The sequence below is a fragment of the Micropterus salmoides genome, unplaced genomic scaffold (assembly GCF_014851395.1).
Source record: "Micropterus salmoides isolate LMB-PRFRI ecotype aquatic unplaced genomic scaffold, ASM1485139v1 Ms_hic_scaffold_16, whole genome shotgun sequence".
Classification (NCBI taxonomy): Eukaryota; Metazoa; Chordata; class Actinopteri; order Centrarchiformes; family Centrarchidae; genus Micropterus; species Micropterus salmoides.
In genome coordinates this window covers 8,266,443-8,289,394 of record NW_024040707.1, presented here as the reverse complement: position 1 = coordinate 8,289,394, position 22,952 = coordinate 8,266,443, and the positions used below count along the sequence as shown (strand labels likewise).

Below are 22,952 nucleotides of genomic sequence, written 5' to 3'. Positions count from 1 at the left end.
ATTATCACTTGCTTTCCTAAATCAAAACAACAAAAATGAAAAATGCACGTTGATTCAGTAAACCTTTATTTATCAGTGCATGAACAGAATGCCATGACCAGATTATTTCCTTTCACTCATTTTATCTCATTTCCTCTCACTTCCATTAAAAAAATAATGAAACGATTTACAGAGGATTCTTTTCTGCATGAAGGCAAATATTTATACAGGTGCTGTACAATTTATAAACATTTACAACTACCATGATGTCCAAACTAAAATCCTTTTTATATATGTGTTGGAGCAATGCAAGGCGACAGTATCATACATGGTAATGGCATGAACAGTAAATAATACAGTAGCCCATGTATCGACAATAAAGTGGACAATAAATTAGTAAATCTTCCGGACCAATAGATGCACCTGTTACTTCTGTACATCCTTAAAGGAGCTGATGAGGGGACAGTTCACTAGTTGACTAGTTTCTTAATAGCAATTTATGAACCACTAGATGTCTCTGTACTCCACAGTAGAAACACTGAAACAACACAAAAATGTCTTCAGAGCAGTGCACCACTAATCCCACATTTTCATCTGGGACTTAAATCCCTGTCTCATTAAATTTGTTAAACTTTACAGAGTCATTTCAAATAGGACTCCCAAAGAAGCAGTCAAGCCATTTTCACATTATGCATTACGCACCAAAATAAACTGCATTCTTAGGGAATCTGGCTTTATTTATAACACTAACTTGCCATGATTGGTAAGGATTAACAACTAAGTAAAAATGTACATCTTTCTCACATTAATGGGTATGTACTAAATTGAAAATTTGATCAAAAAATAGATTTTGAGGGTAAAATGAGCAGGAAAAAAAACCTGTGCCTACATTTGTGATGGTAAAAATTCAATTATCTTTTAAAGTTTTATTAAGGTGAAGGCAGAGGTCTCACTTCTTACAATCAAGCTCTGTTAATTCAACTCATCTAAATTATGTCTCAGTATATATGTAATCACTTTGTTAAATAATATATGTTTTGGATTAAGTATAGTCGATGCTACAGCAATATCTAAAATACATAGGCCTACTAGTCAGCTTGTATACATACACACATAGCCAGAGAATCTAAAATACAGAGCTGCTAACAGTAGACAACATTATGAATCAGGCTCGTGTCACTGTTTACAGACCATGAAATATTAGAAATAGAATGTATAGATTGACGTTTTTATAGTGTTAGTATTTTAATGGTGATGTTTTTCTACACATTCTATTTCTGTCATGAAGTCCACATCAAAAGTGAAATGACTCAGAATGGATATGTATGCTAACAGGTTTGTTTACATATAATTTCAATAAATTACATTATGCTTTATTATTAACACACATGTAACAAACATTAGAACTATAACCACAAGTATCTGGTCTGCTCATTGATGTATATAAAGCTCTCATCTTCTCATGTGTACGAATACAGTCACGCATAGAGTTCACAACCCTAAGTTGGGCTTGCAAAAAAACAAAAAACAAACAGTAAATGACTAAGAAGAAGACCTTTTTGCAGCCGATTTAAGGAGAAACTCACCAGCCTCACTTTTTAGTACATCCATCAGTGACAACAACAGTGAATCAATCTTGCCAGGAAGCAGAAAAAGCAGAGTGATTGCATGAAAATGTCTTAAACCTTCAAAGTGGAAAAATAAGGATCCTTCATCGAGGTGGCAAGACAGGAAGAGCAGTTCATCTCATTACTCAAAAACAGTCTCACAGTGAGTGCAATACGGAGCAGCTTCTTTATAACCGGAGTCCCTGATTGGCACCAAATAGACTTAAGTGTCACATCCAAAAATCACACTCAGACCCGACCTGTCACACACGTCCACACATTACCGTACAGTACAAATACTCGTGTAGGTACAAGCACGCATGTCAGATTATATATCAGCAGCTTGATGCAAACTGACCGAGGCAAACTGGGTGAAAAACAAAATCATAAGCAATGAGAAGCTATGTTGCTGGTTGCACAGTGATCTGCTTTGTCCAAGATTGCTAAAAACAAAATCCCATTCTGAATATCCATCTTTCAGAGGCTCAGCTTTCTCTTAATGTACGCAGAGAATCCAATGAGGATATTAGTTATCCGCGTAAGTTGTGTCCACCTGGGACTGGATCTTGGCAGAACTGGGAACTTTCCATGGACCAGGGGTGATGGGAGCCTTCTTGCTGGTAGAGGTCCCATTGCAGCTGGGGTCCTGGATGCTACTGCTCGAACCTCTGGGGTCCTTTCTATTCACTTCTTCGGCTAGCCCATGGTACTTGCTTTCCCGATATTCCTTATTCCCCTTCTCTCTTCCACTCCTCCGGCTCAGGGTGCCACTATCACCATCCGACCCTGCCCTGTCCCTGTGCATTTGGGAATGGGATTTTTGTGCCGCTGCCTCTTGCTCCGCCCTTTTGTTTTTCTTGTGGCGTTCACTGGTACCCAAGCTTTTGTCTCCACTCTCTGTAGCCCCCCTCTCCTGCCAGTAGGCTGCATCCTCTTCCTTGTACCTTCTGTCCTTCCCTTCTCCATAGGCAATGCTGGGCTGTTGGCCAGCTGGACGCCTGGGGCTCTGGGGCTCCACAAGGTTCATCAAAGGCACAGCAGGATCATGTTCCCACTTGGTGGTCTTCCTGGGGCTAGATGAGCGGTGGTCTCTTTGCCCTTGGGCTCTCCTCTCTTTGCTCATATCTTCCAGGGATCCGCTGTGGCCTCGCTCTGTTTTTCTGGGGCTCGGAGAGCGCTCAACATCATCTTCCCAGCTTTCAGTGGCTCTCTTGGGACTAGCTGGCTTGGAGTCACTCCTGCCTGGTTTTCTGGTCTGGGTGCTGGGGCTGGTGGTACGCTTGTACTGCTCTCCTCTGGGTCTGTTAGCCTGCCTACCATGCTCCTGCCCAGTGCCAGGGGACCCAGATGCAGTGTGATCCCCACAGGAGAACTCATCAGTGGCGGTTGTTTTGGGTGAAGATGGGGACAGTTCCGAGGTAGAGAGGGAGACAGAGGATGGAGAAGCTGGAGATGACTGCCCATCAGATACATAAAGTCTGGGAAAGCTTGAGGTTGGAATGGTTACTTTGTCCTTTGAACCTGAGAAACAAGGAGTGGAGAGTAAGAAAATTTTCTAGCTGAGCAAAGTATTGGTACATAAGCTAAATATCCCTTACATGAGACATTTCAAACATTCAACTGAAGATAATTAAACATGTCATGCAACAGAAGCAGAATATCCTCATATTGTGTCCCTTACGTTACAGTAATATCCCTCTATCAGCTGACGACAGAGCCATCAATGGAAAAGGTGCTAGCGTTCACCCAGCACTGTTTCAATTTCCCCCCAAGCTGATAAGAATTGCACAGCTTAGCTTGAGAGCAAATATATGCAGCAGAAAACCAGAGAGAGAAAAAGCAAAGTGATGGACTTAGTGGTGCTGAAATGAGCTTTTGGATTTCTAGGAGCAACAACTCATAGAAATTCATTCTAATGTGGTCTCTGGATTGAAAGGTTGATGCCAGTGAATGCACACAGATCCTTTTACCACTTGTCACTCACTGATCAATATCTAGTTAAGTACTCCAGGTCTCCATCTTCATTCACACTAAGGATGAGGTGTGTGTGTTCAGTGGCATACCAGGTTTTGTAATACCCTTAAAAACTAACTATCGGGGCTCTGAAGCCTCTCAGCACTCCTGCAGGTCTGTTTGTTCTTCTAGGACTCACTGCTTTGGTTCAGCCCTCCAGGGGAAGAGTATCTCTGCTTACGATACATTGGGTGTTTACAGAGTTACAGATAACTGATCTATTTCAGACTGATCATGGGAGTGAAGGAAGGAACAGAGGACGACACTTAAATCTGGGAGATGAGTAACTTTGAAAAGAGAGGTCAAAGGCAAAAGTAGGAGTTCAAAGTTTACCAAGATTATTACGGACAGACCAAGAAAAGCAGTGAGGCCTTTAGTGATGCTCTGGTTTCATGTAGAAGCACAGGGTGGAAGAAGAGTTCAGACCTATAGGAGGAAAAGATAAATAGGTAGAAACAGACAGCCGTGCCGGTGCAGAAAACAGGAGCAGATAAAAAGCACAAGAGGTAGATAGAAGTAGTGAGATAGAATGAGAGTAGAGAAAGGTCAAGAGAGAAGCTCGCAACACATGCATGAGAATAAAGAACCTCAACACCCTCCTCTCAAGCATATCCATACAAAAGATTCTATATATGTATGGTTAATATGCTATTGCATAGATCTATGTGCAGTGGCAACAATGTGTGTACATGCATGCAGCTCTCAGCAGTCACGCACTGTGATCCGGGACCAAGCCCTGGCCAGGTCGAAGCAGCAGATGAACTTTATTGCCTCCTGCTTGGATCAGCTCAATTGCTCGAGTGTGTGTGATGCCCTGGGTGGCCTCGCCGTTGATCTCCACTATCTGATCTCCAACCTGTAAATACAGATATAGTCTATTCTTGCATGTCACAAGCAGAGTCCAGAACTCACCTGAGAATAATCACATTTATAACGCTAATTTGGCATACTGTTAATGGTGCCTTTTTGCAAAAATGTAAACAAATGTATATATGTTTAAAAACGGAGCTCATGTTGTAGCTGACAGCTAACTAATTGTCTTCATAGCAACATTATATTGTCTACATCGCTCAAAGCCACTAAAGTATGGGAACTGTAGCTCCCGAATAGAAATAAGACAAAGAATAATTACAGGAATGACAAACATTTCCAGTAATATTTACTTTTTGATGGAGGGTTTTGTGGTTGCACAGTTGTCTTGATTTTGTCTGAGTGGTTATGACTTGAAAGCTCCTGAGTAAGACCTATAAATTTTATTTGAAGTGCAAAGTAGTATTACCCAGTTTATTTAGAGGACAGGGACATACCTGCATGCAAAAAAATAAATTAAATAAAAAACTCACATGTATCCTGCCGTCTTTAAGAGCAGGTCCATCCTCAGCCAGTCGCAGGATAAAAAGGCCCATATTATACTCTTTCCCTCCTCTCAGACTGAAGCCGAAGCCCCGCTGGCTGCGCTCCAGCTCCACCACAAAACAGTCCTGTAGTTCACAGACAAGAATATGAGCTTTCAAGATTGGAGCACATCTTGACAGGCATGCAATAACTTCCAGGCTGTAGTCAAACCTGGAAAGTCACTGTTGCATGGTTGATATGTATTGATATATATGTTGTATGTATAAGGACAGTGAGTAAATTACAAACATAATGTAAATTGAGAAACACTTTTGGCTATGGTCTTACCTGCTTAGAGCCTGACATGATGAGTGTTCTCATCTCTTTTGGTAGGAGAGAGTTTTTTAGATCAGTGTCACCATTCCTACCCCAGAAAAGACCACAAATACATTATAATGTGACAGACATATTTTAAATATATATATTATATATATTTATCCGTGTTTTATTACACTATCTATTTGTTTGATTACAAATAGACATAAAGTGTGGGCAAACAATAAAATAAAGAAAATAGACTATTACAGGTTATGTATGCTGACGATTTCAACATGTGTTTCAATATAACTTAGCATACAGTTACATACAGCAATTACATGTGTATACACAAACACACACATCTATCTAAAGCAATAATGCGTGTATGTGTGCTATAGCACATGAAAAGTATAGATGCTATATATTGAAAAGACAGTAGAGAATAAGGCCCCATCCACACTACTCCGTTTTAGTTTACAAACGGAGAATTAAAACCAATATGATCTCCAAACACCAGTGTTTTAGCTGAATATTGGGAGTTGATCTCCGTCTACATTAAAACGACTGAAAATGCACATTTATTTAGTGTGGCGGCGGCAAAGAGCCATGTTGCTTTTACAGTTCAGTGGCGTATAACAGGGGCATACTTTAATGCTTCGCAGAGCTCATTATAATGCCTTTGTGGGAAACTTAGCTGTGCTGACACACTATCTAAAGTGTCTAGGCCTTCTTAGCAGTTCTGGCATGGAGAAGAGTTTACACACTTCATGCAGCCAAGCTGACAGCCTCAGCTCATATCTAGCCTGGGCTGACCCAAGGCATGTGTTTGAGATTAGACAGAGAATTGGGAGGCTGCTACTGAGGAATGGGCAGAGGGCTAAATGAGGAGAAGGGGAACTGATAGGCAACGAAATGGAGCGGGGGAGAAATGGTAGAGAATTGCTGCTGAAGCAATGGATTAAAAAGTCTGGCACAGGTAATCTTGTTTAAATGAAAGATCAAAGAAGAAGCGCAAGTCCCTATTAATCTGTCTCTTTTTCTTTGCTTTGCCATCCCAATAGTGACCATAGGGGGATTTTCTGTCTTTCTGGATAACAAGGAGAGTGCAAGCCACAAGAGATGGTAATGGGCCACATAGTAGCACAAACCAGAGCCTGCCTTGAAAGAATTGGGGCTAATTTATGGTTCAAGTGGCAGAACCTGTATTAGAGAGGGAACCTGGCAAGCTTGTGTGAATGTGTGTGCTTGCCTTGGAGGGTGTGTGTATATTTGTGTACCTGTCTGGATTGCTGGGAGGCTGTTGGCCCACAGCTCTGTGTTGTGCCGAAGGGCTCTGCTTGGCTGAATTTGTTCCAGATGGAGGAGCGCTGTCTGTAAAATCCCAATTCATACAACACACCCATTTAGATGGAATCTTGTAATTGAATGCCACAAAGCAACTTCAAAACCTTTCTTTTGATGACTTTCATGTAAATTTTGAACATGGATCAACATTCCCATAATCTTCAGCTTCAAACAACTAAGGCTTTCTCCGTGCCAACCTACCATCTTCAGGCACAACAGTGAGGGTGACAGAATTTCCAGCATCCTTGATGAGCTGGACGATGTCGTTATGCGACAGCTCCATAATGGACAGGCCATTGACAGCAGAGATACGGTCTCCCACCTTCATCTGACCTATACGGTCTGTAGGGCTGCCCTCAATAATACGGCCAATCTTGTGAGGTATAACTGAAACATCACAAAAAAGACAACCTGTTGTTTTTGCATTTTGAGCAGCATTGATTTAAAAAAACAAAAAAACATCAAGCTATCAAATAACAAAGCATTACACAGTCTTTCTGTGTACTGGGCCCTTAGTCAGGGAGAAAGATGACCTGACCTGACCACAATGACCTAACCTTTATGGCTCTGTAAGCAGAGCTACTGGAACTTAATGTAAAAACATGAAATGATGGTGGTGTGTTTTAATTTATTTCTGACCTCCAGGTGGGGGCTTGTTCTTTGATGTGAGGATAACAAAGCCAAAGCCCTCGTTGTCTCTGCGCTGCAGAGTAACGTCAAAGCACTCTGGCCGAGAGGACTGAACAGGCTGGACGGTGTTCGGAAACTCGGCACAAGGCATCTTAGGAGAGCTGTTGACCAGGGCGGACGCTACCTGCTGGGGCTGCTGACTGCTCTCCTCCTCTCCATCAACATCTGACAAATGACAGTGCACAGAAACATGAGGGCATGCTTACAGCAACGCATTTGGGGCAGCTCCTCTCAATTGTTTACAAAATGACATCAATCTGGTAATAACACTGTATGACTATTCATCGAAAGGACAGGGTCAGCTCAGATGGAAAATGACATTACAATTCGTCACTTTCACCAAGAGGACAACACAAACGTTTATTTTGAGAAGGGTTCAATCAGATTCACCTGACATGAATTTCAATCCATGAACAACTATTGGTCAAAGTGTTCCCAATTTGTCATTCTTGTGACTCATGAATAATCCAAAATCACAGTGGCTTTATGGAAGACAGTCTTTTTGCTGTGTTCACGTGAAACACAAGAAAGCGCTTTACAATTTGTTATTCATAAGACAGGCTGATCTACCTCAATCTCTCTTCATTGTATGTTTGTTTTGCTGAGTGCCTGTTTTGTCAGCTGGCATCAGGGAATGTCTTTCTAAACCCCTGCTTTGAAAGCATAAACCCTTACATGATTGATGCTTAATTTCTGCAACGTGATCACAGCTGTTGTTGCAATACATCAAACCCAAAGTAATTTCAAAAAGTGCTTGTACTATTCATGGAGTGGTTATTTGTGGGGGTAAACAAGCCTGAATACAGCAGGGGGTTGTGCTGTTGAAAAAGAAGTCTCAGCATGTTCTCTTTTTTTTATCCTTTGAGATGTAAATCAACTACCAGCTGATCTTATCTTCACTGCCCTTCACACAAGTCCAATCAGCTTTGACACTAAACACAAAGCAAACAATATCCAACTGTTAATTGTGAGCCACTTTCGGTGTTTCCGTTTTTTTCCCCGGTGTACTTTCCTGTGATTAAAGCAAATGCAGAACCCTCTTTCAAAACAACTTCAGTTTTCTTTTCAGGAAAATGTCTGCATGGAATAACATCCTAAAAGAAAATTTTGGCCCAACTTCATTTATTCTGATTTATCCGCAAGCAAGTCATCCGGAACAAATTTAAAGGATTAGTGAGAAAAATCCAAGATCAAAGCTTTTGCTTAGAGGTCCTCCTCCAGCATCTTGAGCTAAACAAAAGGAGTAAAAACAAGAAAACTGTGCTCTCAGAGAAATGTAAAGCTGATTATTCAAAAGCAGCCCCACCTGAGTGTATCAGTTTCCTGCGCACTGTGAGCATGACTTGGCCGTTACGGGCAGCATTGGTCATCAGCTCCAGCACTTGTTTGTGGGTTTTGCCCTTGACTGGCACACCATCTATACAAAGCAGCTCATCCCCTGCACGCAGGCGCCCGTCTTTCTCAGCTGCACCGAGTGGCACGATGGCACCAATGTACACCTGTGGAAGTAAGAGGATATGAGAGAAACAGCTTGACACATTGATCTGAGCCTGAGTGAGCATGAGGATTTACTGTCATTAAGATAAATAGTATATACACTACCGTTCAAAAGTTTGGGGTCACCCAAACAATTTTGTGTTTTCCTGAAAAGTCACACTTATTCACCACCATACGTTGTGAAATGAATAGAAAATGGAGTCAAGACATTGACAAGGTTAGAAATAATGATTTGTATTTGAAATAAGATCTTTTTTACATCAAACTTTGCTTTCGTCAAAGAATCCTCCATTTGCAGCAATTACAGCATTGCAGACCTTTGGCATTCTAGCTGTTAATTTGTTGAGGTAATCTGGAGAAATCGCACCCCACGCTTCCAGAAGCAGCTCCCACAAGTTGGATTGGTTGGATGGGCACTTCTTGCGTACCATACGGTCAAGCTGCTCCCACAACAGCTCAATGGGGTTCAGATCTGGTGACTGCGCTGGCCACTCCATTACCGATAGAATACCAGCTGCCTGCTTCTGCTCTAAATAGTTCTTGCACAATTTGGAGGTGTGTTTAGGGTCATTGTCCTGTTGTAGGATGAAATTGGCTCCAATCAAGCGCTGTCCACTGGGTATGGCATGGCGTTGCAAAATGGAGTGATAGCCTTCCTTATTCAGAATCCCTTTTACCCTGTACAAATCTCCCACCTTACCAGCACCAAAGCAACCCCAGACCATCATATTACCTCCACCATGCTTAACAGATGGCGTCAGGCATTCTTCCAGCATCTTTTCATTTGTTCTGCATCTCACAAACGTTCTTCTTTGTGATCCAAACACCTCAAACTTGGATTCATCCGTCCACAACACTTTTTTCCAGTCTTCCTCTGTCCAATGTCTGTGTTCTTTTGCCCATCTTAATCTTTTTCTTTTATTGGCCAGTCTCAGATATGGCTTTTTCTTTGCCACTCTGCCCTGAGGCCCAGAATCCCGCAGCCGCCTCTTCACTGTAGATGTTGACACTGGTGTTTTGCGGGTACTATTTAATGAAGATGCCAGTTGGGGACCTGTGAGGCGTCTGTTTCTCAAACTAGAGACTCTAATGTACTTATCTTCTTGCTCAGTTGTGCAACGCGGCCTCCCACTTCTTTTTCTACTCTGGTTAGAGCCTGTTTGTGCTGTCCTCTGAAGGGAGTAGTACACACCGTTGTAGGAAATCTTCAATTTCTTAGCAATGTCTCGCATGGAATAGCCTTCATTTCTAAGAACAAGAATAGATTGTCGAGTTTCAGATGAAAGTTCTGTTTTTCTGGCCATTTTGAGCGTTTAATTGACCCCACAAATGTGATGCTCCAGAAACTCAATCTGCTCAAAGGAAGGTCAGTTTTGTAGCTTCTGTAACGACCTAAACTGTTTTCAGATGTGTGAACATGATTGCACAAGGGTTTTCTAATCATTAATTAGCCTTCTGAGCCAATGAGCAAACACATTGTACCATTAGAACACTGGAGTGATAGTTGCTGGAAATGGGCCTCTATACACCTATGTAGATATTGCACCAAAAACCAGACATTTGCAGCTAGAATAGTCATTTACCACATTAGCAATGTATAGAGTGTATTTCTTCAAAGTTAAGACTAGTTTAAAGTTATCTTCATTGAAAAGTACAGTGCTTTTCCTTCAAAAATAAGGACATTTCAATGTGACCCCAAACTTTTGAACGGTAGTGTATATAGATAGATCCTCTCAGTTTGAGTGTTAGATGCCTTGTTTCCTTTTGGAATAATGAAGGCTTGCTCTTTTTTGACCATGTATTTCTTCATTGTCCTACAGTAATAACAGAAATTCAGGCTATTTAAGTAACTGAATTCAGCTCAAATATTGACTCTCTAGTATCTGAGGGTTTGGGATTCTAGCAACGTGTCATGCCTGCTTGTAAACAGCTGGACCGTGCTGGGCTGCTACCTACCGGCTGATCCGGCCCCTCGCCTCCGAGGACTCTGAAGCCAAAGCCTGACTCCTGGTTCCTTTTGATGAACACATCCAGATCCTTGGTATTAGGAGCTGCACAGAAGAATGGAGACCATGAAAGACAAAACACATTAATTATGCCGTTTGTGTGTGTTGTTGCATGTGGGCAATGTATTGTGCAGTGGTTCTAAGCCTGCAGTCAAGGCAGGGGATATCTGAAATAATTTCATCGGTTAAATAAATGTTAAATGATTAAATTATTTCATAGTGCTTTAGTTTTCCTTTGTCAGATAAAATGCCCTAAAATAAAATGAAAAATTCAAATTCACAAGTAGAGCTATTAATTTACTGAAATTGATCAATTTATCAACAGAAAACTTTGTTCTGTTTCATATTTAATACCACATGAATCTGGTAACTGTGATTTTTATTATCTACCTGAGAACATAAACTGCTAGTTTAATAACATAAAAAATTGTTGCTCATCACACACAGGACTGTGCATCCACGATCATGTTGAATGGTGGGATATAGGTGGCCCTTTGCCTTTGCCATGGGGGCTTTGTGCATTACATCTTGTACACTTACGCCTGCTGTCCAACAAGGCCTTGGACTTGAGGTAGAGCTCAGAGGCATCCGGTTTGGGTGAAGACGAGCGCAGAGCGTTGGCAGGGAAAGGGAGCGGATTGGGGGGCCCTTCTGTCTGACCGAGGGTCTCTGTGCTGTTAATCATCTCCTGTCGCTGCGACTGTGTGATGGGCTGGGAGCATGGATGGGGCGTCTGTTGAGCAGTAGACTGGGATATGGCTTGGGACATGGGAGCTGTGCACTGAAACACAGAAACAAGAACTGTGATGTAGTGATAAACAGAAAGATCAACTATTACCCATTACTTCAAGTTGATGATGATCATACTTTAAGGCAGAAAATCAACCAACATAATCACTTTTAAGTAGGGGTGGGAGAAAAAGCGATTCACGTAAATAATCGCGATTCTTATCTTCTAAGATTCTGAATGAATTCACAACTTCAAAACGTCGTTTTTTACGTTTAAGTAGGACTATAGTTTAAATTTTCTCCTTGCTGCTGGCAATGTTGACTTCCCGTGCGTCCTTTCAGGCTTTGTAAAACTCAGTTGTATCCAGCAGCACTGACTGTGGCTGGCTAAATGCAAAAATATGAGCACTCCTGAGTAAAAAAAACTATATTGACAATAAAACAAATAAGTTCAGAAGCCATTGGCCACCTACTTCACTTCAAACACTCATTAACACCACAGAAGTTGACTGACCACGATTTGCTCTAACTTACATCGACTCTGCACACTGTACTTGACATAACGTGTGACCGTCAGTACCTCACGCTCACTGTCGCTACGATCATCAAGCTAGCTCAGTGTTTCCGCAGGTAATTAACCGGACAGGAGGACGCTATATTAACAAAAAAAAGTGTTGTTTTTACTTGTCTTTTGTGACAGCAAACACGATACTTCGAGTTAGTTATTATGCTTAAATAGCAAAGTTATAATTTCCTGTGACTGCGGAAGCAAGCTGATAGCCTAAAGTCACTTGGAGACTCGCTTCCCACAACAAACCTGCTAATTTGCGTCACACAGGTTACCCAGAAGGCCACCTTCCTTAAAGGGGAGGCTCAGGTGTGCCAAAATACTCTGATCCTCGGTCCTACACTGGACATGTTACTTAAGTTGAGTAAGTATAATCAGGAAAATGTACTTCAAAGTATTAAAAAAAAAAAAAGCACTCAATGTGAAAAATACATACATTTTTACATGAAAAAATATTTTTTATCAAAATAGTTGATATCCTCAGTAATACTGCCCCCGGCAAGCAAAATAAAAATCAGGTACTTCGGGATCACTACAAATGCCAAGGCTCACATCACACGCCATCACCCAGAGCTGCTTTCATGCATGATTTGCCACACTGCCTCTCTTTAGCACACAGCGGGCTGGAGTTGATCCAGAAATTTGCACCCCTGTGTACACAATCGAAATCGATTTGAATCCAGAATCAAGATTGAAATGTGACCCCAATAATCGGGAATCAAATTAAATCTTCATCAGAAAGATTCACACCACTAGCTACATTTAAGAACACTGTAAACGTTTTCCTATGCCTTTATTATTATTATTTAACAATATAAAGTAGTATACATTCTATGATCTTATGCCAGTAATTTATTTCTTAGGTGAAATCCTCCTGAATGACATCCCAAACTAAACCACACATTGTAAATGTGTTGAACCAATAAAACAGTATGAGTAAGCCTGATGCTGCCTCAGCTCCTGTCTATTTTAAGAGTGGAGCATGGAGGAGCCGCACAGGAAAAACCTGTTGAATACGGTATATCATCTTAAACACCCATACACAGAGGGATGTTAAGTTGCTGTTTGCCAGGAGCTGGCATATTTACCCACATGCAGTTCCAGAAATAACAGCCTGGCTAATGTGGGCTCACTGAATTATGTAGCTAACAACAGCTTCCACAGCACACACACAGAGTGGTGCTTGCGGGTAACCAAAACAAAGTAAAAACCTTTTCTGTTTAATGGATCAGCAGCAGTTTTATTACCAGTATACATTGGAAGAAACATTACAAAGACTTGCTTCAACTTACTGGTTTTAGTGATTTCACAGGAGATGTCTGACCTGTAAGCAGAGAAATAGAAGATATTAAATTCTACATTCAATTTGTTATGACTACAGCAGCAAACATCTATTTAAACACATGGCTTAAGTGCTGACAGAGTTGTACTTTGTTTGATTTCTTCGCTCCACTGACCTGTTGGCCTTCAATGGTAGAGCTTCACAGTACATCCTCTCCCACTTTTTATGCAGACATATTCTGCACCTTGTTCTGCACTTAGTGGATGTATTGCCTAGAGGCTTTGTAACTGTTTTTTAAACCTCACTCTGCTTTCATCTCAGTCAGAGTGTCAGAATATAATTCAACCAGTAGGGGACAGTGTACTCCAGTAGCACAAATGGTTTATATTCAGTAAAGGATAGGAGACATAGAGGTGACCCAGAGGTGAGCCACAGGGAACATGTACTTCTCTGGGTTAAATCTGCCAGCTGTTTGCTACACTACTGGAACACTGTAAATTCTCTCACTGTCTGCAGTTTTTCATAGCCAGTTTTTGAAAGTCAGCAACATAATTAAATTAATGAAATGTTTTACACGGCATCTCCCTGGTCATATCATATCTTAGGCACAGAGTGCAGTTCATATTCCACAGCGAAGGGAACTTTGTCTCATTTCCAGATTTAAATTCAGGACATGGATCTGGGCCAAATAATTTCCTGTTTCATTTCTCTCTGTTGCTGTCATTGGAAGGGAGTTCTAGCCCGTGGCTGGGAGTAAAGCCTAACCTAATCATGGTCTATGGGTGACCTGAGGGGAAACCCTGCAGCGCCACTCCTTTTAGTCCTGGAAGGCTGTGATCTCCTGCTTCTTTTAAAGCAGTAAGCAAGCCAGCAACGTATATTTACACAGCACCTTTCACAGACACCAGTCACAAAGTGCTTTACAGTCAAAGTAAAACGTAATATAATATTATATATACATATATAATAATAATATAAATAAACATAATCAAATTCAATTAAATTGATCCAAATAAATAAAACAGAGATAAAACACCAGATAAAAAATACAAGAACCCAAGACACATTAAATACCACATTCTACCTAAATGTCTTTCTGAACAGAAGGGTTTTTAGCTGCATCCAGCATCCAAAGACCTCAGGCTTATTGGGAGGCTATTCCAAAGCTTAGGGGTTGCCAAATGGAAAGCATGATCACCTTGAACGAGTCTGAGCTACATTTAGAAAACCCTTTGCACAGGACCTAAGAGCTCAGCTCGTGGTGTAGGGGAGCAGAAGGTCCATGATATACTGTGAAGCCTGACAGCAGCATTTTAGACAGAAACACGATGGATTCAGCGTCCTAATGTGAGAATCGAAACTCATGGATAGGTCCAAAATCACACCAAGATTATGCAGAGTAGAACGAGAAGATAAGCATAAGGCACCATGGTGGTTTTGCCTAAATGCTGAGTGAAGGTTATCAGGAGCACACACTCATTCTGCATGACACGTTCCATCAAATAAATGCATATAAGCCTGCCAAAAATTGGCAAAAACTTAATAACAGCAGCACACGCACACACATAGGACAAGCCCCTGGAGCTCAGAGCAAAGCCCAGCTGAGCACATCTGATATGTGGGTTCAACACTGATCTTTCAAATCTAGGTTACTGCACTGCAGTAAAGGCAAAAAATCTGTGAAAGCCTAAATTAAGAAGAAGGGCAATGGTTACCCACCATGCTTTGTCTCTCCTTCTTTCTCTCTGTCTCTCTAAGAAGCAAGTGAATCACTGAAACTTCGCCTTCCCAGCACAGCTCGCCATGTGACTAAGCATGACTTATCTGGGAAGGTGCATGGTGGATGTTGTGGACCAGAACATGAAAATGCTTTATTTAACATTTGGAAGAATCTGTTTCCAAGGAAATCCCTACAGAACACCACAACCCATCCTGTTATTTATAAATTAAAACATTCCACACATTACATGAAATCTTGCCTCAACTAAGTCAATGCTGGTCTAACAATGCTTCTTTCTCTCTTAAGAAATTAATATCCGCTAAAAGCAGATGGGTTTCTCACTTCTGTTGTTTCACTCACTGCTTTCTTTTGGGAAAAACTGAAAGTAAGAGAGAGACAGACTACAGGCGATGCAAAGCTGTGTAGGGATTAAAATTATTTCAGAAGCGTGGGACTAAACCACTAGACTATCTCCGGGCACTAACACCTGTTTGTTGTCTGAATAGTAACCTGAGTAGATTAATATAGACAGGAGCGATTTACCAACAGAGTTGTCACAGCATCAGCAATGTAACCCCGCCAGCTGCGACATACTTCTAAGGATTAGTTCAATGTTGCAGGCTTACCTACAGTGTACACTTCCAGCAATGTGAGCTCTCATTTCTGCAAACTCACCTCCTCTGAGCACCAGCACATTGACCTCACTGCCTACAGGCAGGTCTTTGAGGATGTCTACCACCTGAGAGTGGCTCAAAGTCTGCACATTCTGTCTGTTGATCTCCTTGATAACATCGCCCTTCAACAAGCCACGGCACCACTGGGCATCCAGAATCATCTTCACCTTTTGGCCCAGGGGGCAGTCTGCGATGGCAAAGCCAAAACCCCCAGGGCCTTTTACCAAGGGCACGCTCACCAGCTCTGGCTGTAACAGTGTGGTGTCACTGCCTTCTTGGCTGGGGATGTGAGGAATGTGGTGGTGGTGAGGGTGGTGATGGTGGTGACGCCCCCCGTTGGTCATGGGTGGTACTGCAGCAGTCTGTCTAGAGAGGGTTCCTCCGTCTGGGACTGTGTAGTGGGGGGCGCGTCCTGTGGTGTGGATGTTGAGGGGGGAAGGGGAAGTGTCCATGGAGGTGCAGAGGCCTCCTGAGGCCTCTTCACTGCTGCCGGAGTCCTCAGGCAGGGGATAGCCCCGGCACAGGACCATGTCCACATACTGGTTGATCGGGATGGACTGGAACATCTGCACCACATCAGCATGAGTCTTCCCCAGCACACATGTCCCATTGATGTCCACAATCACGTCACCTAAAAGAACAAAGAGCTATTACACATTTGTGAAATGTCCAAATTTGATAGGCAGGTAGGTAGGTAGATTTATTTTGTCACAATATAACAGGTTATAGAGTGAAATTGAGTCTGTAACTCCCCTCTGCTACATAGCAGACAATATACATTAAAACGTCTTAACATTCCGGTAAAATTCATGCAAAACGCCTATTCAAGGCATATCCAAAGTAAACTGAATGTAGTTCTTGAACCATTTGGAGTACATGTATGGTTTTAGGCTTCTCTGAAAGATAACACTTTGGAGTGTCTAACCCAAAAGCCAGAATGCTACTGGAATTGAAGTTTAAACACTAACACACTAAAACTAATATATTTTTCATTTCCAGCTGGGACTTATTGGCTGGAAAACACAGTCCTATAGGACCACAGGATAAAGCATTACCTAGTCCTAGTTTAAATTTCATACCAATACCATGAAAAATTACTATTTTACACAGGTTTTTCTAAGTGTACGTCTTAGCCTATTTTTTCTAAAACAGCACCGCCCCTTAGCGGCAGGCGGCTGCTGCTGCATCGCTCCGTATCAGCCGGTAGCTCGACGCAGACGTGCTTTCTTTGCTGGTAGATCATGAACTTCCTACTTAAAGCTGGATAACGTTCTTTTCAGAATTTTATTGGCTAAACAAAGTGCCACTCATCGGCACAATTGCTTGCAATTGGCTCGGCCTACCCACGAGATAATAGGGGCTGGCCCGTCCTTACAGCGCGGGCTCTCGTTGGCTATTGAAGGCTGTGAAATGGACCTGTGAGCTCTTATTGGGTCGGATTGGGTGTCATTCGAAAGGTTAGAGTTCAGTGGCTAATTTGATTTGAATACAAGCTATTGTGGTTGTTTACATTCAAATCGGAGTTATTACGGTTATAATGTCATAGGAGCTACGTCTGCCGGCAAATATGAAACGATACCGCAACCGTCCCTGGGGATTTATTGATGGAATAATGTGTTTTGGGCTAAATATTTTTTACTGGATTAGATCGTCTGGACCTTTGACAACATAACAAGACCATTTTTGTTGGAATATAATGGATCGATGAGGCTTCATAGGTGAGTCGCGTCAATTTTGCTTGTACTGGTTGGTCTCACAGAAACACTGATTTTATCTTGAAATGGGTTGGATTGGTCGAATCAGGAGGATTTTAGCTTTCAAATGGTGTATCCTGTGAGTATAAAGGTAACATATCAGCTGTGTCCACATACCGGAAGCTGCCGCCAGGACCTGGCCGTTGGAATATTAAGAGGGTAACGTTATAGAAGCAATTATAAAAATGGTAAACAGAAATAATCTATATTAAATGGAGCAGTGCTGAGGATGAATTTGAGCTTAAAAGTCTGATAGCTTGGGGGGGGAAAGCTGATCTGCAGTCTGGTGGTGCGGCAGCTGAAACTTCTATAGATCTTCCCAGAAGGCAGCAGGGTGAACAGGCTGTGGCTGGGGTGGGTACTGTCCTTTAATATCCTTTGGGCTCTGCGTAGGCACCTCACCAATATTACTGATGCTCGGGAAATGTTCCAATGATCTTCTGAGCGGTTTTGATCACCGCTGCAGAGCCCTCCGGTCCTGGGTTGTGCACATCCCATGTCAGTTAGTGATGTTTTCAGACAGCTTTCTATTGCTCCTCTCTGTAAAAGCTGGCAAGAACTTGGCGTGGGATAGTGGGGACTGTGATCACTACATCACCACACAAGGCAAATGTAAAGAAGTCAAATAAAAGAAGACACACATTTCTGATCTAATTATCACAATAAGTGAAATGAATTATCTAGCTGGATTGTATAAGTAGAATCTCTGTCCATTTCTCCTTCTGTTCTTCTCACTCTTCAGAAACTTCAAAAATGTTAACGGCGATGGAGACAAGAGCACAAAACAGAACAAGATCACTGACATGCTGTTCTCTTCTTTCTCCTTTCAATTTCTATGTGGTGGTGGTGGGGGGGGGGGGGGGGATTCTCATCGCCCTGGCCTGGCTGAGATATAGGACCTGATGGCCAGCTGTATTGCTGACTGGCTAGCTGGCTAAATGCCCAGTGGAGGATTCAGCCCATCAATACCATTTCCTAGCAAACCCAGCTCAGGTTTCACTCTTGAAATGAGCTCCATATCCCAATGAAGTGCCTGTTCAGACCCACTATACCTATATGTAATGACTTATCTAATGACTAAACATCCACATAATAAAACAGGTACTGTGAGTGAAAGATTGAGTCTCAGAAACTTAAAACAATCCACCTTGGCAAAAATAAATGCTCCAGTTCTGTAGTCAGTTAGTCTTAAATCCAAAAGAAAGCTACATGAAGTTGTTACAGTTCAGTCTTGCTATTATAACCCAATGAAATTAATTACATTCATTTTCTTGGCCTAATCAATTACACTCCTTCTCATGGGAAATGAAACACTGAAAATAATTACTCTCCCAGTTCCACTTTCATGTTGAGTCTCAGCAGCAGCCCTACTGTGGCCGTAAAATCATTCAATGCAATCAATATTACAATAATGTGAATCCTAAGGCACTACAGTAATTCAAATCACTACAATCACCATGCATGTGATCACACTGTTTATATATACAATAAAAGGGAACTTCCTGAGCCAATAACATGTGGGTGCAACTACAGCAGCTCTAGTAAGTTTATATTAGGCAGACTTGCAAAGCTATCTGTAGCATGCATGTTTATGCTGCAGACTACTGCATTATGCACATTCTTCAGATAAGCAGGTTTGTCACCCACTAGCCATAAAAAGACAACCGCTCTACAGGCCTATTAAATCTTTAATATATGGCTGCATATGAAATCTGGGGGTCAACCATAAACTTAATATGTGCTTTATTGATGGAAGTTTCCTATTTTTAGAGCTGTTCCACTATACATTGATATTCACGGTAAAATGTGTGTTCTGTGTTTGTGTCTGTTCGTGTGTACTCATAGTACATAAAACTGCATTATGTACAGCATGTATGCTGTTGCCAAGCCGTGCGTGGGCATATATGCTATGCACACAACATGGATTATTTTGTTTAGACAAGTAATACAAGTATACAAAAATACATATTTGTCACTCCTAGAAGAAGGATGTAGGATGTCTATTCCCTAAGTCAAAGTGCAATCTAGATCTAGCACTTCCAAACAGTAGGTCTGTGGGAGATGACTACCTGGGGCGATCTTGTTATCATGCGAGGCAGGCCCATCTGGAAGGACATTTTTGACCTGAAGGAACTCGTCGGATCGGTCTCCACCGATGATGGTGAACCCAAAGCCTTGGGGGCTTTTTCTAAGTGCTGTCTGCAGAATAGATCCCTGCAGCTGAGATGGATCTCTTGTGAAGCCCCTTACTCCCCTACCAGGCTCCTCTGTTGTAGGGATGACAGTGGAAAAAGAGGAAAGAGATTGACAACCGGTAATGGACAGGGATTTGGAGAAAAATATCTTTAATGGCCTAATTACTGTAATTACTATATACTAAATTGCTTCTCTTTATCTGCTTGAACATATTACACAGTTCTAGTCTTGCAATAAATAGTGAGACATAAAATTCAGCTTTTGTATTAAATGTGAAATGAGGTTATAGTGGCATTAATTCTATAAATGAGAGAAGCACATCTTTAAAGTTCACAGGTTTACGTGCTGTGACTGTCTATGTGGTATGTAAGCAAGAATGTGCATTTGAAAATGAGCCTGGGATATGAAGGGAAACTGCGTGCTCATAAATTGCCATCTGTCGCCATCATAACATTCGCACAGTGACAACGTGTCTGACAGCACGTCACTCACTGCTAGTAATTACACAAACACTATAAGAACATCGTAATTTAAGCGCAATCTCAAACAGATCTCTCTCTCACACACACACAAAACTTGCAAGTCTACCGCCATTTTTGCAAAGCCAATAAACATCCAGTTATTGCAAAATGTCTGTATGTTTTGCAACAGTCTCACTGCAAACAACAAATTCCTTTCATTGCGGTGATAAATCCGTCATGAAATGCACCTGACATTTTACAGGTCAACTTTTCATAGCAAATTCCTTTTGTGGTGCCTGCAAAATGTGTAAATGGGGCAACTTTTTAGACGACAGGAAAGAAATTATATTAGACAGTGTGTGCGTGTGTGAGAAAGAGTGAGATAACAGCAATGAGATAGAAAGAGAAATAGAGTTAGCCTTGACAGAAAGAAAGAAATTCTAACTAAATCCTAGCTCACTCTTCCCTGTGGTGGCAGCCTATGAGGTTCTGAGTTATGTGCTGTGTCCCTGCATGCTGGGCTTCTTCTCTGGCAGTTCCCACACTGATGGTGGGAGATCAATCTCATCAGGGAGGGTACAGATATAAGTCCCCCCTTCCCCCTGCCTCCAACACCACTCTCATAGTGTCATGGGATTGTGATTTGCATAATTGCATTGCAATTGGCTGATAATGATGACCACTCTGAATAATGATGAAAAAATGATTATCATGACATTCCTGCGGAGCTGTGTCAGAGTGAAATTTTCAAGATTATATAGGTGAATTAATGTTACGCAAGTGTATGCATGCAGGTGCAATAACATGAAATTCCTCATGAAAATGGAGGGTGTGAGCATGTGTGTTATATGTATGTTGTTTGACGGGGTTAAGTCCATTCAGACCACCCATGTTCACACACTATGTCAACAGACTGTCAACTCTTTTTCTTACATGATCACTCTGAAAGCAACACTGACAAAGAAGTAAAGAGACAGGGGGAGTGGCATGGGAAGGGGGCTACACACCAAACTCATGTTTACATGGTCTTGATTAAGCTGTGGGCCACAAAGGGACAGTCTGTATTCTCAGGGGTGAGGTGATTATATGAAATGTCAGACAGCATTGTCAGTGTTGTAATTATGGCTGAGCATAGTGCTGTGCTTCGCTCCTGTGCTCTGCGGCATTGTCTGGGAGGTCAGGCTAGCCATTCTTGTCAAAACAGTGTTTCAGATGCCACCTCACGCACGTACACACATTTGCACAAGACCACTAGTTATTAATTCTCATTAACAAGGGTGGGAAGGTGCAGAATGGGCACAGGGGAGGCAGTCGAAGCTGGAGGCGGTGGTACACAGAAGCAATATTATCCACAGACTGCAGAGAGGCTAGCTGTGGGAGGTGGGGTCTGCGTGCAACAGAGTGAGGCAGACAGTTCTGTCCACGGGGTGTCTGAAATACAGAGGCTAGTTTGAATGCTAATGTAGTCATGCTTTATGTGTGTACGCACAGAAGAGTATAATCATTCTTACTCATTTTACATCAACACGGGGCTTCCTACATTTACATTGACTGAGAAGAAGGTGATCAGACCAGTCAAGCAGCAGCATGCGCCACAGGTGGTAAATGATGAACAGATGACCAAGTAGAAATGCAATTTATGATCATAAGTCACTTTCAAACACAGTCACCTATTTCTCCTTCTCTGTCTCTCCCTCCCTTCTTATGTTCTAAAGAGATCTTTGAACTGTGGTGCATTACTGGGGAAACACATTTTCAAAGAGACCTCAGAGCCCCCCCCCATTTCATAATCTACTTGTCAAAATGAATTCTCCCGCACAGTGCAGCGCTGCTCCATTATTCAAATTGAATATCATTGCTTCAGAGGCAATGGGCTGTTTATCAGCAGCCTGTCAACTATTAGAACATCTTTCAGACAGACATCTCAGCATGAAGGAGACGATAGAAGTGCTCCAGTATTTGGATAACATATCTAATACCTACTTATAGAGGTTTTTTCTTCAGTGTACAAAAAGATGCAAGATTAACCGCCACCATGGTCTCAGTTTCCACTGTTATGCTGATGATACGCAGCTGTATCTTAGCACCAAACCATCCACTCAGCTCTATTCTCTGTCACTTGTTAACTGCCTGAATGAAATAAAATTGGATCTCATCTCATTTACTCAAATTCAACAGCGGCAAAACAGAGCTAATGGCAGTATCTCCCAAGCCATTGCTCCAAAGGGTTGGATATCTCCTCCTCAATGTAGATGACTGCTCCATCTCCCCATTCCCAGGGGTCCACAACCTGGGTATCAAATCTGCCTTCTACCACCTCAAGAACACCTCAAGACTCTGGCCTTCACTCACGGACTTTGGGGCAGAGTCACCGATACATGCCTTCATTACCTCCCGCTTGGACTTCTGCACTGGTGTCGGGGCACCTAGCAAAGTCCAGCACATCACTTCAATCCTTTCTCACCTTCACTGCCTCCTGGTCAAGTACCACATCACCTACAAAATCCTCCTCCTAACCTATAAATCTCTTCTAGCATTTACTCTGATCGGTACTGAATGCCATTTTAGTGACATATTAGCAAAAGATCTAACGAGACCAAGAGTCTACAGCCATGCAAGAGACTCTGAGGCTGTAATTATGCACAGTGGAGCATTGAGCTAAGCGCTATCGTCCCCATAACATCCTCACAAGAACAATGTGAACATGCTGATATTTAGCAGGTATGTTTGCCAGTTTTGCCATTTGTTTTTGTGTGTTAGTATACTAATATTTGCCAGT

At 42.0% G+C, this 22,952-nt stretch overlaps 1 pseudogene; it reads right to left on the bottom strand.

Annotated features, from left to right (window-relative positions):
* Positions 1-45: 45 nt before the first annotated feature.
* The window catches only part of LOC119905169, a 118,350-nt pseudogene continuing 95,443 nt past the window's right edge, over positions 46-22,952 (bottom strand).